Genomic DNA, 17,648 nt, shown 5'->3' on the forward strand with positions numbered 1-17,648 from the left:
ACCTACTAGCTCCGTTTCCTGCCACACTACTCCAACGCAACAGCCTCTCTGTGCCAGCTGCTTCACAATGATGCTGTTTGGAACTGGGCCCCAGCCTGCCAGGAGGCCATGCATGTCATTAAATGGCAGCTCACATCCCTGCCCACTCTAGCCTATTTCAGTCTCACCAACTCCACCCTGGTCACATGTGATGATTCTGGGGTGGCACTTGGGGCTGTACTCTCCCTGGTCCATGAGGGCATGGGGCGTCCAGTAGCTTTCACCTCCCGGGCGCTCACTCCGGCTGAGCAAAAGTACTCAGTGGCGGAGAGGGAGGCCCTCGCTTGTCTGTGGGCCTCTGAACACTGGCATGTCTACCTCTATGGTAGGGCTTTCACCATCTGAATGGACCATCAGGCTCTGATGTCACTGCTGGCAACCCAGGGCTCAGGTCACAGGCCACTAAGGCTGCTGAGGTGGGCTGATAAACTGAAGCAGTACAATTTCAAACTAGAGTTAGTGCCTGGGCACACAAATGTGGTGGCTGACCTGTTGTCAAGGGCAGTCTCCACCACAGCGGGGTTGGACGGTGGAACGCCAGACTCAAAGGGGGATGAGGACTGGGTCCAAATGCTTAACAAGCCCCTCAGCGCAATAGTCATACTGGCTAAACTGCAGCAGGCTTCAGCTGAGAATAAGCCATTCTCCACCCTCTGCAGCTACATTCAAGACGGCTAGCCTGCTAAAGTGGATGCCAGTCTACTCTCCTACCACAGAGTACGTGACAAGCTCTCAGGCTGGGGGGAGGGGTGCCTCACAGGCAGCTATCACGCGGCCATAGTAGAGATACTGCAGACCAACCAGAGTCCTACACATGGCACATGAAGGGCACATGAGAGTGCTCAAGGTGAAGCAGCACTGCCAAGACACAGTGTGGTGGCCCCGCATAAACCATGATGTAGAGGAGCTGGTGAAAAACTACACCTGCTGCCTTATAAGCAGGAAAACATGCCAGCCAGCCACAGCACCCCTCACCCCGCTCCAATGGCCGTTCCTGCCATTAGAGCATATTCAGATCGACCTCTGTGGCGAGCTTCACAGGGCACTTGCACATGCCCACTACCTACTGGTGGTGCACGACATCCACTTGAAATGGCCAAAAGCTTTTGAGCTGGGCTCCATTACCACACATGCCATTACCACCTGCCTGGATAAGCTCTTCAGGTACTGAGGGCTGTCTAGAACAGTCACGTCGGACAATGGGCCCCAATTCATATCATCTTGAGTTCTCAGATTTTATGTCGCAGCAATCCATCAAGCACATTAGGACGCAATGTACCACCAGGAGGGTAACGGGGGGGGGGGGTAGAAAGACTTAATAAAACCCTAAAAACTGAATATGGGTCTGTATGGAGGAGGGGAAAATCTTTCACAATGCACTCAATCGAACCCTTTTTGACAATCCGGTCATCCGGGCATACCACCCCTGGGGTGTCACCAGTCCTGCTCATGATAGGGCGGGAACTAAAACAACCACTGGACTGCCTGAGAGCCAAGCCAGCCCCTGCACGTGTGAGCCCAGGGCTCCAGAAGGCCCAAGTACAGGTTCGCAGTTCACAGGCTCAGATGAAGCAGAGGTTCAACACCTCGCGAAAAGTGCAGGACCCCTCCCTGTCAGCAGGGGGCTGGGTGTGGGTCAAACATGCACACCGTCAGAACAAGCTGCAGTCATACTGGTCAGTGCCCCAGCAGGTAACTCAGCAGTTAGGACTGGCCACCTACAGGCTGGACGATGGGACTCAATGGCACTTGAACCACCTGCACAGGGTTTAGGCCCCGGCAGACCCTGCATCATCCTTGTTCCCTGCTGCTTCTCTCAGCTGGCAGCCTGCTCCAGGGACTGATGGGTTGGAGGTTAACCCCCCGCTGCTGCCAGGTCCTGCTTCTCACCTGGCTCACCCTCAGAGAGCGAGAGCTCTGCCCATCTGGTTCAAGGACTATGTTATTAATAATTAAAGGAGTTTTAGTTTCATGGATTGGAGGATGTGTTGTAAACAGTGGAAATTTACTGGTGTATCAGCAGGCGGGTTACTATGTTATTAAGAGCATTGGTTGTCAGTGGCTAAGCCATACAGTTTACGGATTGTCGTAAAGTGTTGAAAGAATAAAGCTTACTGAAGCCCAGCTCAAGTCTGGTCGTTTTCTAAACAGAATATATAGTATGTCATGAAAATGATTCTTTACCATAATAAACCTGTTATTTAAGAAGAGAGGAATAGATGTAAACCAACTTTATTTTGTCCACACAAAGTTTTGTGGAAAATATCCACAGAACTACCCAAGGTAATGCATATTTCATGAAGCAATTTCTTTTTAAAAAAAAAAAGTGCTGGCACCACGTTGATGAATTAAGTTTCCTGGGCATAACAAAAATCACATGAGAGCAATATGGCTAATTTTTATTGGATTGATGTGTACAAGTTAGGTTCATTAAATGAGAATTTACTACCTTTAATTTAATTCAAGAAATAACATTGGTTTAATAATGATAATCTCTGTGGATAGACAATTTAAGTCATGTCTCATAAAAGTCAATTACAGGATCTGTTAAACTACATTAATTAATGTCAGGCTTCTCTTAATTGACCATAAAATGTTGCTCTCTCCAATAATGTGACAATATCCACTTTAGAGCTCTAACTTGATCATTAGGTTAGTCCTAAGTACACAAATTTAAATGATGATCTGATATGGGCATGTGAACGGTTTTTTTTTTACAAGATGAGTCAAGTAATCCAATTTTCTTCTCTGCGAAATATCATGTTTTGTCTGACAGTTCTTTTACCAAACATCTTCACCACGGGTTTCTCTCTTGTATGCATTTTCATGTGTATCTGCATTGCTGTTTTATGAGACGTGGCACCCGGGTAGCATATTCCGTTGCCTACCAACAGGGGGGCCGGTGGTTCCAATCCCCGTGTTACCTACAGCTTGGTTGGGCATCTCTACAGACACAATTGGCCATGTCTGCGGGTGGAAAGCCAGATGTGAAGAGTCGGGTAATTGGCCAAGTACAATTGGGGAGAAAAATGGGGGAGGGGGCTGTTTTAAGAGAAAACCCTATGCCACAGACTGAGCAACTAAATGGTTTCTCTCCTATATGTATTCTTGTGTGCATTTGCAAACTTCCTCCCTGGGAAAACCCTTTACCACAGATCGAGCAACTAAATGGTTTCTCTCCTATGTGTGTTCTTATGCCTCTGCATATTTCCTCTTTGAGAAAACCCTTTACCGCAGAATGAGCATCTGAATGGTTTCTCTCTTGTATGTGTTCTCATGTGTGGCTTGATTTTTCCTCTACGAGAAAACTCCTTACCACAGATTGTGCAACTGAATGGCTTCTCTCCTGTATGTACTCTCATGTGTATCTGCAAAATTCCTCTCTGAGAAAACCCTTTACCACAGATTGAGCAACTAAATGGCTTCTCTCCTATGTGTGTTCCTGTATGCCTCAGCATATTTCCTCTTTGAGAAAACCCTTTACCACAGAATGAACATCTGAATGGTTTCTCTCCTGTATGTGTTCTCATGTGTGTTTGGATTTTTCCTCTTTGAGAAAACTCTTTATCACAGATTGTGCACCTAAATGGCTTCTCTCCTGTGTGTATTCTCATGTGTCTCAGCATATATCCTCTTTGAGAAAATGCATTACCACATACTGAGCAATTAAAGGGTTTTTCTCCTGTGTGTATTCTCATGTGTGTCACCATATCTCTTTTTCTAGCGAACCCTTTACCACAGACTGAGCAACTATTTTTTTTAATCTTGGTTGATCTCTGATGACGTATTTCATTCTTCTCTTTTGTTTTCCAACCCGACTCGGGTTCATTTGTCTTGTTCCAACCACCATAAATAGTTGGTTGTGGATCACCATCTTCATCTAGATTACTGGCTGGTTCTGACAGTCCACAGTTCTCTCCTTCCCAACCGGACTCAGGTTCACTTGTCTTGTTCCAACCACCATAATTAGGTGGATGTGAATCACCATCTTCATCTAGATTACTGGCTGGTTCTGACAGTCCACAGTTCTCTCCTTCCCAACCTGACTCAGGTTCACTTGTCTTGCTCCAACCAACATAACTAGTTGGTTGTGAATCACCATCTTGATCTAGTTTACTGGCTGGTTCTGACAGTCCACAGTTCTCTCCATCAGGTTCTGTTTTTATCTGTTCAGTTGAGGTGCTGGCTGAAGGCTCTGTATCTTTGTTCTGAGTTTGGCTTTGATGAAACTGTGAGGACTGAGGCTTATCGTCATCATTTTCACTCTTTTCAGGGACATGAATGAATGGGAACTTGATAACAGCCTCATCCAGTCTGGTCCAGGGTTCCTCTTTAATATGCAGGGGCTCAGGCTCTTCCTGGTCCAAACTTGGTCTACACTCCTGTTGCTCAGAGGGAACCATCTCTTTACAGTCAAACAGCTGTGGAGGATCTAGTCAAAGCAGAAAAATAACAAATAATGTTAGTTTTATTTGTACAGTTAATAATAGAGGTCAACAGACATGTGGAGGAATTTATTTGGGTACCTTTCCACTTTATATTTATGTACATTAAGCTGTTTATAGTCATTATTGTATAACCTTGTCATGTGTTGGAGGGTTTAATATTGAATTGTACCCTTGCACAAATCACTCTTTTGTTTTTGTTTTGTATTGTGTTTTTGTTGTGTTTGCTTTTTAGAAACGTGTTACTTGCTGGTAATTTACATGTTGTTTATATCCAGCAGATGTCCCCACCCTTGTGTTTTGTAGTTAAGTGTCTCAGTTAGAGTTGTTTGCTCTTTATAAAAGCAGACATAATACCACTTCCCTTTTCAGGCTATCTGACACTGTATGCAGTCAGTGAATCCTCCTCCATGGAGCTTGCTTAATAAAAGATATTTGAGGCAACAGAGATTGATTGTTTTATTTTTGACACAAAAATCAGTAAATCTACCACAAGATGCATTGGCTCTGTCAGATATATCAGCCGGTTTTTATCTTTTTTATGAATACTGGCATCACCTGATGATATGAAGAAAGCCAATAAGAGCCAAGATGAAAAGCATTCCTATACTACTACTAAGACTACTACTACTATTTCTACTACTACTACTACTTCCGGCTGTTCCCGTTAGGGGTCACCACAGTGGATCATCTGTTTCCATTTCTTCCTGTCCTCTGTATCTTCCTCTGTCACACCAGCCACCTGCATGTCCTCTCTCACCATATCCATTAACCTCCTCTTTGAACTTCCTCTTTTCCTCTTCCCTGGCAGCTCTAGTATATTCAACATCCTTCTTCCAATATACCCAGCATCTCTCCTCCTCCACACGTCCAAGCAATCTCAATCTCATCTCTCTTGCTTTGTCTCCAAACCGTCCAACCTGAGCTGTCCCTCTAGTATACTTGGTCCTAATCCTGTCCTTCTTCATCACTCCCAGTGAAAATCTTAGCATCTTCAACTCTGCCACCTCCAGCTTCGCCTCCTGTCTTTTTGTCAGTGCCACTGTCTCCAAACCATATAACATAGCTGGTCTCACAACCATCTTGCAAACCTTCTCTTTAACTCTTGCTGGTATCTTCCTGTCGCAAATCACTCGATACTCTTCTTGACCCACTCCAACTTTCCTGCACTCTCTTCTTCACCTCTCCTGCACTCCCCGTTACTTTGTACAGTTGACCCCAAGTATTATATTGGGCTATACAAATAAAATTGACTTGACAGTTTAAACTCATACACCTTCGTCACCCCTACTCCTTGCATCCTCACCATTCCATTTTCCTCCCTCTCATTCACACATATGTATTCCGTCTTGCTCCTACTGACTTTCATTCCTCTTTTCTCCAGTGCATACCTCATCCTCTCCACGCTCTCCTCCACCTGCAACCTGCTTTCGCTACAAATCACAATGTCATCCACGAATATCATAGTCCACGGAGACTCCTGCCTTATCTCGTCCTTTAACATGTCCATCACCATCGCAAATAAGAAAGGGTTCAGAGCCGATCCTTGATGTAATCCCACCTCCACCTTGAACCCATCTGTCTTTCCAGCCACACACCACTGTCACACTTCCCTCATACATATCCTGCAGCACCACTCCTACATACTTCTCTGCAACTCCCGACTTCCTCATACAATACCACACCACCTCTCTCGGCACCCTGTCATATGCTTTCTCTAAATCCACAAAGACACAGTGTAACACCTTCTGGCCTTCTCTATACTTCTCAACCAACATTCTCAAAGAAAAGCACTCCTATATTACATGGAATAAAAGTCATCTTGATGGTTATAATTCTTACCACATTTATTATGAATATATCACAAACAAGTGAATGAGTATAAAAGAATGTGTGAGTTGGTATACAACAGCTCAATAAATATAACAAAACAAAAAAATGTAGATAAACCACAAGTTCTGGCTACCTATGCAAATGAAAAGAAAAACAAAATTTTTTTTGGAGACAGTGAACAAGCCAATAGAGGCATGGACTAATAAAGCAAGGTGTACGTAAAATATGTCTATGTATCCATACACCCTAAATGGGGACACACCAGACACTGGTAAAGAGCTGAAACTGCAGGGATGAAGACATATATAGCTTTCTCCCCCAAAAAAGATTTGATTAAGCATATGATTTTAGTCTTTGTTTCAAGTTTTTTTTTTTTATCTTTGGGGGTTTCCATCTTTTTATAAAACAGGTTGTTGAGCCCTCATTTACCATCATTGTCCATGGCCCTGTGCTGGAGAGCCATGGCTGTGGCTGAGGCATGTCACAATGACATACATGTATATGGTACCATTTTTTTTTAAATCTCCAGAACATGCCTGTGAATGTTCTCATTCATCCAGGTCATGGTTATCCAAAGGAGTTGAATCAAGTGCAACTGGACTTGGTATATATCCGTCAACTCCTTTGGATAAATCTCCAGAGTTTTAAAATGGTGGCTAATGCTGACTAAGCGCTGGTTACAAGAGAAAAATACAACTGCCATGCCACTTTTAGCCAATTCACTTGGCTAGCTCATTAGCCACATAGACTAATAATGCTAGCTGCCATGTTAGCGTGAGTCCTAGTTAAGGCGCTTGGTAATGGACAAGATATCTCCCAGATTCAAAACCACAAGGTTTTTTTCATTTACAATTAAAATTTCATTTAGCAGATGCTTTTATCCAAAGCAACGTACATCTGAGAGTTAATACAAAACAAGCAAGGATCTAGTCAGGAGGCAACAACGCAAGTGTAAAAAAAAAAACTAGGTTCAAGTCTGATAGGACGTAGGTGTCCTATGCATAGGGTGCACAGAAGTGATTTTTTTTCTTTTCAATAACATCAGGTGTGGAGGTGTTTGAGAAAGAGCTGGGTCTTTAGCTTCTTCATAAAGACGGAGAGGAACTCAGTGGATCGAATGGAGTTTGGTAACTCGTTCCACTACCGGGGAACTACAGAGGAGAGGAGTCTGGCTAGTGACTCAGGGCGCCACTATGGGAAACGTGCCAAGCACCTTTCATTGGCAGAGCGTAGTGAGTGGGACTGAATGTAGACCTGAATGAGGGAGTTCAGTTAGGCGGGAGCTGTTTTAGTTGCTGTTTTGAAAGTGAGCATTATTGTTCTGAATTTGATATGGGCAGCAACTGAGAGCCAGTGGAGGCATATGAACTGTGGAGTGACATGTGCTGTTTTAGGTTGGTTGGAGACCAGATGCGCTGCCACATTCTGGATCATTTGCTGAGGTTTGAAAGTGCATGCAGTAAGGAGTTGCTGTAGTCAATGCGTGATATAACAAGAGCCTGTACCAGGAGTTGTGCTGCTTTCTCAGACAGGTAGGGTCTAATTTTCCTGATGCTGTACAGGGCAAATCGGCACGACCGAGCAATCGAGGCCACATTAACCTTAAAGGTTAGTTGGTCATCAATCATGACACCCAGGTTTCGGGCAGAATTTGTGGGCATGAGTTGGGCTGATCCGAGCTGGATATTGATCTGTCGCAAGGATGAACTGGCTGGGATGACAAGGAGCTCAGTCTTAGAAAGGTTAAGCTGAAGGTGGTATCCTGTTACAGTATCCTGTTGCAACCTTTTCCTTTTAGAAAAATGTTCACAATGGCAGCTGTGATGTGAACTCTTCAGCTCAAATATTAGCTAAATAGCAAAACACCTGTTTATTTTGAAATACAAGCCCTTCCACAAGGATTTGCTTACTTTTTAGCTTATCTGAAACTGAGCCAGAAGCAGTGCGCCATATTATAAAATCTTCAGTGTTTGTTGTAGGAATAGCAAATGAAAATACATTGCTTTTTTCTTTGACTGTTTTTACAGATGCTTAAGAATCTCCTTTGTGTCAGTATTTCCATAAACAGGGAAAACAAAATGGCATGATTGCAATTAAAAAAATAAATTAAAAAAAGACAAATCAGTCCTATTTTTTAGACTGCCTTAATTTTTTTTCAAATAAATTTATTATTAGAGTTTTGGCATTTTTGTGTAATTCTTTAATTTACGAACTCAGCCTAGGGATCATAACACCCATTAGTATGGCAACATTTGCCATTGGCTGGAGTTGGGTTCTATCCAGGCCTTCACTCCTGTGTCTCCCAGGCTCCATCTCCCTCTCAGATTTACAACTGTGTGAATGAAGGTGATGAAACACAGCCTTTCTGCAGAGGTGCCAAAGCAAAACTAAAACAAACAACAACAATCTTCATCAGTCCTTGAAAAACCCGCATCACATGACCATTAGTTAATAACACTGTTTACATGTTTTATCTTCAAATAGAAAGTTGTATCACTCCAACAGAATTTACCTTCTGCTCTATTGGATGTTATCAGACCGTTAACAATGAGCTTCCTCCTATTGTAACACTTAAAAGTGGATATAAAGTCTGGGCTTGAATGACATATTTTCTCTCCAACGCTCCAACTCTTAAGACGTGGATTTCACTTTCTGTGAATTCTACATAGTCACAGAAAGTTGAATCAATTCAATTCATCTGGACACATTTATTGGGGGAAACGTTTCATCACTCATCTAAGTGACCTCTTCAGTTCAATGACTGCAGGTATCCCCAACCCTTATAAACAATACAGTGGCATAACGACTGAACCAATGCAATTTGCATATGAAACCGATCGTTGGTTCAGTCGTTATGCCACTGTATTGTTTAAAAGGGTGGGGATACCTGCAGTCAGTTGAGACTGAAGAGGTCACTTACAGTGTCTTGCAAAAGTATTCAAACCCTTTGACAGTCTTCACTAATTTCTGGATTATAAAAGATTCTCACACATCTGTTCCTGAACAACATTATTTTTGTGAACCCATAAGCTCTAACAGCATGTCCCCAAAGCCAAAATAAGTTATGTCTCGCTGACTTTTAATTAAAAACTAAAATAGTGCTTTCATTATAGGGCTGTACAAAACAAAAACAAAAATCGATACAGCTCAGTATTGCAATATTTTTTCACAATACTTTATCGAATTTCCAGCCCCTTGTATCGATACATTAAAAAATTCATGTATTAAACAGGTTTAAAATGTGTTTAAATATCTCTCAGAACCCTGTGATCAAATAGCCTATGACTTTTGCTCCTGTAGCTGTCACTGTGGGCTAGTAGTAGGCTTGTTGCCTCCCGGCACCCGGCACTACTTCAAAGGCAAGCATGGCGGAAAATATTAGAGCAGTGCTTTTGTCTTTCAAAGCTGATATTTGGGTGCACTTTGGTTTTAAAGACAAAACAGGAAGTAATGATTTGGATAAAACTAATGCCTTTGCAAGCTTTGTCATACTACGATAAAATATTCTGGAAACACAACCAACTTATGATCTCACTAAAGAGGACAGCACACAGATAAAATAGCCCAGCAGAAACATCAAGACATGGGACAGAATGTCACTGACAAAGGTCATAAGGTCTGGCACAGCAGCAACAGTCTCAAACATGTCCGAGGTGTTGGATTTATGGTGCTCAAAGACACAGTCAATTCAGTACTAGAATGCTCACCAATCTCAGACAGGATCATCACTCTGCGACTAAAAGTTCAACCTTGCAACATCACTATTATCCAAGTCTATGCACCTACGACAGATCACACCGACGAGGAGATCGAAGAATTCTACAAAGAAATTAAAAATTGCATCAAGAAAAAAACCAAATAAAGATATTTTGATTGTGCAGGGTGATTGGAATGCCAAAGTAGGCCCTGAGACACACACAACCCGGAGAGGAAACATTGGGAAATTTGGTGTGGGAGAAACTAACAAGAGAGGTCTCGGACTACTAGAGTTTGCGCGTGAACAACAATTGGTTCTGGCAAACACACTTCACCCTCACAAGAACTCGTGGAAAACTACATGGCACTAAACGGATGGCATAAACCACAGCCAAATAGACTACATACTAATGTCGAAAAGATTTCAGTCAAGCGTTGTAAGAAATAAAACAAGATCATTTCCTGGAGCTGATTTAGGAAGCGACAATGATTTAGTGACGATGACCGTCAACATAAAGCTGAAAAAGGTGAAAAGAGAAAAGAATGGTAGAATCAAATATGACCTTGAAAAACTAAGAGATGCAAACGTTAGAGACGAATTCCAAGCCAGAATTTGAGGATGTTTTGCTGCTCTCCGGAACTTAGACAATGTTGAAGAAGTGACCGAAAAGTTCTCTGAAGAAATGAACAAAGCTGCGCTAGAAATACTAGGTAAAAAGAAGTCCAAGAAACATCAATGGATTCAAGACAGAACATTGAAGCTATACGACAGAAGATGTGAAGCCAAGGCTCTGAAGTACAGCTCTGAAGAATGCAATGAAGAAAGATAAAGAGGCATGGATTGATCAAGAATGTCGAAGTATTGATAACAACCTGGGCACAACACTAAAATGGATTTCCAAACAGTGAAGAAATTAACTACCGAACCAAACGTAAAGATATATGCTATTAACGATGCAAATAGAGAACTAATCTCAGACAAAAAAGTGATTGCAGAGGTGGGTGGAATACTGCAGTGATCTTTACAATTGTGACCGCAATGAAAATCAGGAAGTATACAACCAACTGATAGTTGATGAGAACAAAGGCGCAAAGGCGAAGATCACATCTTAAGATGCGAAGTTGAAAAAGCCATCAAACATCTGAAAAACGACAAAGCACCAGGAGCAGACAATATAACCAGCGGAACTAATCAAAAATGGTGGCGACAAAGTTATAGACATCTTACTTAGCATCTACAACAAAATGTATAGCCTGAAGAAATGGCCTACGCAGTGGACTACTTCGGTACTAATTCCACTTCCAAAGAAAGGAAACTTGAAATTATGAAGCAACTACAGAACCATTAGTCTAATCAGCCATGCAAGCAAGGTAATGCTCAGGATCATTCTCAGGAGAATCACACCACAAGTTGAGCAGATTCTTGCTGAAGAACAAGCTGGTTTCAGGTCTGGAAGAAGCACAACCGAGTAAATCTTCAATTTGAGGGTTCTTTGTGAAAAATTTATGAAACATCAATGAGAGGTCCATCACAACTTTATTGATTTTAAGAAAGCATTCGACAGAGTGTGGCAACAGGCTCTATGGAAAATCATGAGAAAACATAACATCAACGAACACCTTGTCCAAGTTAACGAAGCGCTTTATAAAGATTCAAAAAGTGCAGTGGTAGTGGACAGCACACTCAGCGACTGGTTCACTACAACAGTAGGACTGAGACAAGGTTGTTTACTGTCCCCATGCGTTTTCAATGTATTCCTTGAAGAGATCATCGCCAACGCTATGGAGGGTTTTGAACCAACTCTCACAATCGGCGGAAGAAAAATCACCAACTTTTGCTTTGCAGATGACATAGATCTAATCGCCAGCAACAGAGAAGAACTAGCTGAAATTACCGGAAGACTGGACAAGGCGGCTAAGGACATGGGTATGTCGATCAGTACTCAAAAAAGCAAAATCATGACAACAAAAGATCCCACAAGGAGGGACACTGAAGAGATTGAAGAGTAGAACACGGAAATCATTGTTGGCAGCGAAAAACTTGAGGAAATCACGTATTTCAAATATCTCGGATCTGTGATTAACGAAGACGGAAGATCGGAAAAATAAATTGGGAGCAGAATCGCCCTCGCAACAAGCGCAATGACCAAGCTCAACATGATCTGGAAAGATAAAAACTTGGAATGAAGTCAAAAATGCAACTGCTCTGCACTATCATAATAGCAACTCTTCTATACGGTGCAGAATCCTGGACCCTAACAAAAGCTATGGAGAAAAAAATACAAGGCTTTGAACTTAGAGCATACAGAAAAATGCTGCAAATCCCATACACAGTGCACGTCACCAACACTGAAGTGCTGAACAGAGTTAAGGAAGCTATTGGTCACCATGATAGTTTACTGACAATGGTAAAAAAAAAAGGAAACTAAACTGGTTTGGGCACGTTTGCTGAACGGAAAGGACAATTGCAAAGGACATCCTGCAAGGCCTGGTAGGAGGGACTAGGAAGAAAGGGAGAATGAGAAAAAAATGGGTTAACAACATCAGAGAATGGCTACAGATGTGCGTAGCAGAGGCGGGGAGAGCTGCGATGGATAGAGAATGGTGGAAGAGATTTGTTGATGCATCAGCTGTGCTCCTATGACCTCCACAGGTTACGGAACTGATGATGATGATGAACCTCATCCAAAACCTGCAGACCCAAGGCAAACTACACTGTACTAACACCTACAAGCTTCCATCAGCTCGTGCAGAGAAGATTACGGAGTCGGTGGTGCTTTTTATTTGTAAAGATTTGCGCTCATATAGCATAGTTGAAAACCCTGGCTTCAAACATATGCTAAACACTATGGAGCCGCGCTATGTGATCCCAACTTGCCGACACATGACGGATATAGCAGTGCCCAGGCTTTATGAAGAGGTGAAGAAAAAAGGTGTCTGTTCAGTGTTCACCTAGCCAGGCCTAAAGTTACTCCGCTAAAGAGAGGTCAGATGGTCAAACATTTAATACTTAAAATGTAACCTTTTAAGAGATAATATCAAAATATAGCGGAAACTTGCAAATAACTTTCGAGTTGGACTACTGTATGTTAATGGTTACAGTTTACAGCATACTGACTAAATCAGTGTTATGAGTTTTGTTGATAAGAATACTTAATATGCACTTTATTTCATGTTATTGCATCAACATTGCAGTTGAGCTCAGTGTTTTCTGTTTCACAACAAGAATACTTAATAGGCACATTTTGTTTTCGTATGATATGGCATCTACATTTCAGTTCAATGTGTTTGGTGATAATAATACTTGATATGCACTTTATTTTCATGATGTTATGGCATCTACATTTCATATCAGTGTGTTCAGTGACAGTGTACACTGTACAATGCAGATACCATTCTAATAAATTGGAATGGAAATGTTGAATTAAATAGTTTTGACTCAATTTGTCCGCTGAGTTATCAAAATATAATGTGATATAAATATTAGACTACCCAGGTGGTACACAGCAAGTTGTATTTTCAGCTATATTTTTAAATTTTCAGCAATGTAGAATATTGCAATGTATCGCAATATGTTTCGTATCACCATGTATCGTGATACAATCGTATTGTGACCCATGTATCATGATACATATCGCATCATGAGGTCCTTGCCAATACCCAGCCCTATTGCATAAGTATTCAACCCCTTGTGCTCTGAAAGCTCCAAGTTTACACAAACGATAAATTATTCCTAAGACAAACTCAGGTAAACACAATTGGACATAATTAGTGTGCACCTGTAAGATATTAAAGTAACAGTCTCATTTATGGGTATAAAAAGCACTCTATGTCATAGGCCGCGGAACCGGTATGGCCAGTAGGGCCGTGGCCATACCTACTTTGGCGTGCATCAAACATAAACGTGTAAAAATTCAAATCGCAAATACGTTACATTCTTAATGTATTGCACTTTTGTGTGCTTCCCGGGCTAATTTCCACTAGCTGTAAGCCTACGTACAGTACGTAGCCTATCACAAGCAACAAACTCTGTTTCCTAATGATTGATTAGTTATTTGTGTCACGTGAGTTTAGTGCCACATGGACGTGAATTTCACAGAACAAAATACCAGCGCTCTATGTAAGTAGACTAACTGCCAGTGTGTTCGCTAAACTTTAAGCAATAGTAACGTTAAAATGAATGAAGCGTCGAAAAGTAACTGATTTCTTCGGGTCAAAGTTAACCAAGGTAGTTGAGACAACCACTGTCACTCCAGCCCACAATGAGCCCTCTGAGGAACCAGAAGTAGAATTTCTAACTGTCGCTGCTCCAACTAGCCCCTCTGCCGCTACCCTCAATGTTATGAGCCTATTGCCAGATGTACACAGGCTGTTGAAATTGTTTTATACAATTCCCGTGTCAACTGCCAGCGTCGAGAGGTCTTTCTCAACCCTTCGTCATATGAAGACTTATCTAAGGTCAACAATGACTCAAAGGAGACTCAATGACTTGATGTGCAGCCACACACACACGGATGCTTTGGCCAGTGTGGATGGTCTCGCCATTGCCAGTGACTTCATCCAGCACAACGAGAGACGGAGGAACTTCTTTGGGAACGTTTAAGACGGGGTGGTGAGCGTTGACATTTTTTAATCCTATGCAACTGGACTTGACGTGTCAAATGATTTATGCTTTCTAATCATACTGATTATACTATTTGATTGTGACTCAAGTGTAGGCTATAATCAGGACAAATAAAAATGGCATTAATAACTAATAATAAGTAAAGTTATGCGTTACGAGTGTGGCTTGGGGGGGGGCGTCACGTCATTCTTGGCCCTACCCATTCGAAATGCGTTCCGCGGCCGATGCTCTATGTAAAGTTCACTAGCCAGGCGTGGACTCCATCAGAAAATGAAGACAAAGGAGCATAATACTAAAGTAACAGACTGTTACAAGCCCTGGCTCTACAGGGTGCAACTAAAAAGGGGGACACATCAAAACCATTCAACAAGCCAAAATGATTACAAAATAAAGAATAAACTCAATACAATAAAGTATGGAAGTATGTGTCAGTAAATCAGTGGTGTAAGGTAGTGCATGTGTGGGTGTATTTGCTGACGTTGTGCATGTTGTCAAGTGTAAAAACAAATCAACAAACAAAAGTAAAACAGCGTGGCAGTGAGAGCGGGAAGACTGAAAGCTGGCTGCAGCTTTATGCTGAAGGCCACGCCCGGACCCAGGTGTATTCTCTCAGGTCTGACAAGCCATCTCTCAACCTGAAACACAATAGAGCTGAACAGAACAAGCCAGAATCAATCCACCGGGGGAGTGGTTCGTCACAGAGACAAAGTGATTAAAATTCAGAAGGCGGGAAAGGGATACAAAACAATATCCAAGTGTTTGGATATCGAACACAAAATTGTTGGATCCATTGTCAGAAAGCGGGAGCTGTATCACACCACCCAGACGTTTTGTAGGACAGGCCGTCCCTCAGAACTAAGTGTCCGAGAAAGACGTGGGCTGGTGAGGAAAGCCACAGATGATCCTGCAATCACTTTGAAGGAGCTCCAGAGGTCAGTGGCTGAAACTGGAGTAAATGTGCATAAGTCAACCATATCACAGGCTCTCCATCAATCTGGCTTGTATGGGAGGTTGGCAAGACTATGTATATAAATACATGCTTGGAGTTTATTACCAGGCATGAGAGAGACCCAGATAGGATGTGGGTAAAAGTTTTGTGGTCAGATAAGACGAAAGTTGAGCTTTTTGGCCAAAACTCAAAGCATTATGTGTCGCAAAAACCTAACATTGCCCTAAAAAACACCCTCCCCACAGTGAAGCATGTCAGTGGCAGCATAATGCTATGGAGTTGCTTTTCATCTGTAGGCACCGGAAACTAGTTCTAATTGAAGGAAGAATGGATGGAGCTAAATATGGGAAAATATTGGAAGAAAACCTGTTGAAGTCTGCCAGAAAACTGAAGCTTGGTAGAAGGTTCACCTTCCAGCAGGACAATGATCCTAAGCCCAAGAATAAAGCAACAATGGCATGGCTCAGTATCAAAAAGGGGAACGTTTTGGAGTGGCCAAGTCAAAATCTGGATCTCAACCCCATTGAAAAAAGACTGAAAATTGCAGAGGTGCCATCCCACCAACCTGCAAGACCTGTACAAATTCTGCCAAGAATGGGCAAAAATTACTCCAGAAGAATGTTTAAAGCTTGTACATACATACTCCAATAGAATCATGGCTGTTATTACAGCAAAAGGGTACTCTACAAAGTACTGATATGTAGGGGTTGAATACTTATGCAAGCACTATATTTTAGTTTTTAATTTTTTTTTAAAGTCACCTAAATGTACCTTATTTTGGCTTTGAGAACATGCTATTAGAGTTTATGGGTTCACAAAAATAATATTGTTCAGGAATAGATGTGTGGGAATCTTTTATAATCCAGAAATTAGCAATGACTGTTATGGGGGTTGAATACTTTTGCAAAGCACTGTAGATGAGTGATGGAATATTTTTCTCAATAAACGTTGTTTCCAGATGAGCTGATTTAATTTTCTGTGATTTTCTTACCTGGATTAATGAGCATGCATAAAGACAATTCTACATGCTGTTTCTCACATTTTCTTATACAATGAAGCCCATTATCAAACCCTCCATGGGTTTTATGGGCCAGAGCTCTCACCACATGGGATTAGTAGATTAGTACTCTAAAAACTCTTTTATATTAATTTTTTTTTAAACTGTGTTCCATAAGGTGTCCTTGAGTGCTCTGAAAGGTGCCCACAAATAAAATGTATTATTATTATGAGATTACAGCAACTGGCCCAGACTTCGGGGAACTCTGGGCCATAGAAAGAATGCATTAATATTACCGCAATGTTCAAGAAGTTACTTACTTTAATATCTCCAACAAAATTATCATACAACTTTATCATGACTATATTTTAAATATTCAATATATCACTCAGCCCTAGAGCAACCAAAACTTGCTGCGCCAAAAGGCACAGCAAGTTATTACTTCATCATCTACAAATTCTGTTAATTTATGAACGAATGATGATTTATTTCGAACATGTAAATAAGCAGGACATAACATACAGATAAGCCATTGCCAGTAAATAAGCACGATATAACATAGATAAACCATTGCCAATAATCTGAAGTGATCAACAAATCCACACATAGAACTCAGCGAACAAATCTCCATCAGATTGTTAGGGTTTGTGGAAGACCCCAAGCGCACGACACCAGACAGAGATGGGGTTAGCCGAAAACTGGCGTACTTTATTCCTTACGCGTACAAATAGTCAAACATAGGAAGGCAATGAGCAACAAGGAAAAAACGGAAAGTCCAAGGGGAAAAACTCGTGGGTAATCCAAACGGGAACACGGCCGGATACTTCCACGGGGAAACTTTGCAAGGGAAAAACATGAACCAAGGGCTGGGATGAGTTTGTAGAGAAAAGGACCGTGGGAGGAGAGTAGCCGCTACTGCGGGGAGGTTACAACACGAACTGACAACGGGCACGTGGGAGGCCACCAAACTTAAGCCCAGCCCTGATGACTAAGCCCGGCCCTGACGAGCCGATTGGCTGCCGGCGCGGGGTGGGCGGGCCACGGCGTGGGGTGAGCGAGCCATAA

General features: G+C 42.0%; 1 pseudogene; it reads right to left on the reverse strand.

Moving 5' to 3' along the window:
- Window positions 1-1,894: 1,894 nt before the first annotated feature.
- Window positions 1,895-6,780, reverse strand: LOC130112982 (gastrula zinc finger protein XlCGF57.1-like; annotated as a pseudogene).
- Between the last annotated feature and the right edge of the window lie 10,868 nt (window positions 6,781-17,648).

Source organism: Lampris incognitus, chromosome 5 (genome assembly GCF_029633865.1).
Source record: "Lampris incognitus isolate fLamInc1 chromosome 5, fLamInc1.hap2, whole genome shotgun sequence".
Classification (NCBI taxonomy): Eukaryota; Metazoa; Chordata; class Actinopteri; order Lampriformes; family Lampridae; genus Lampris; species Lampris incognitus.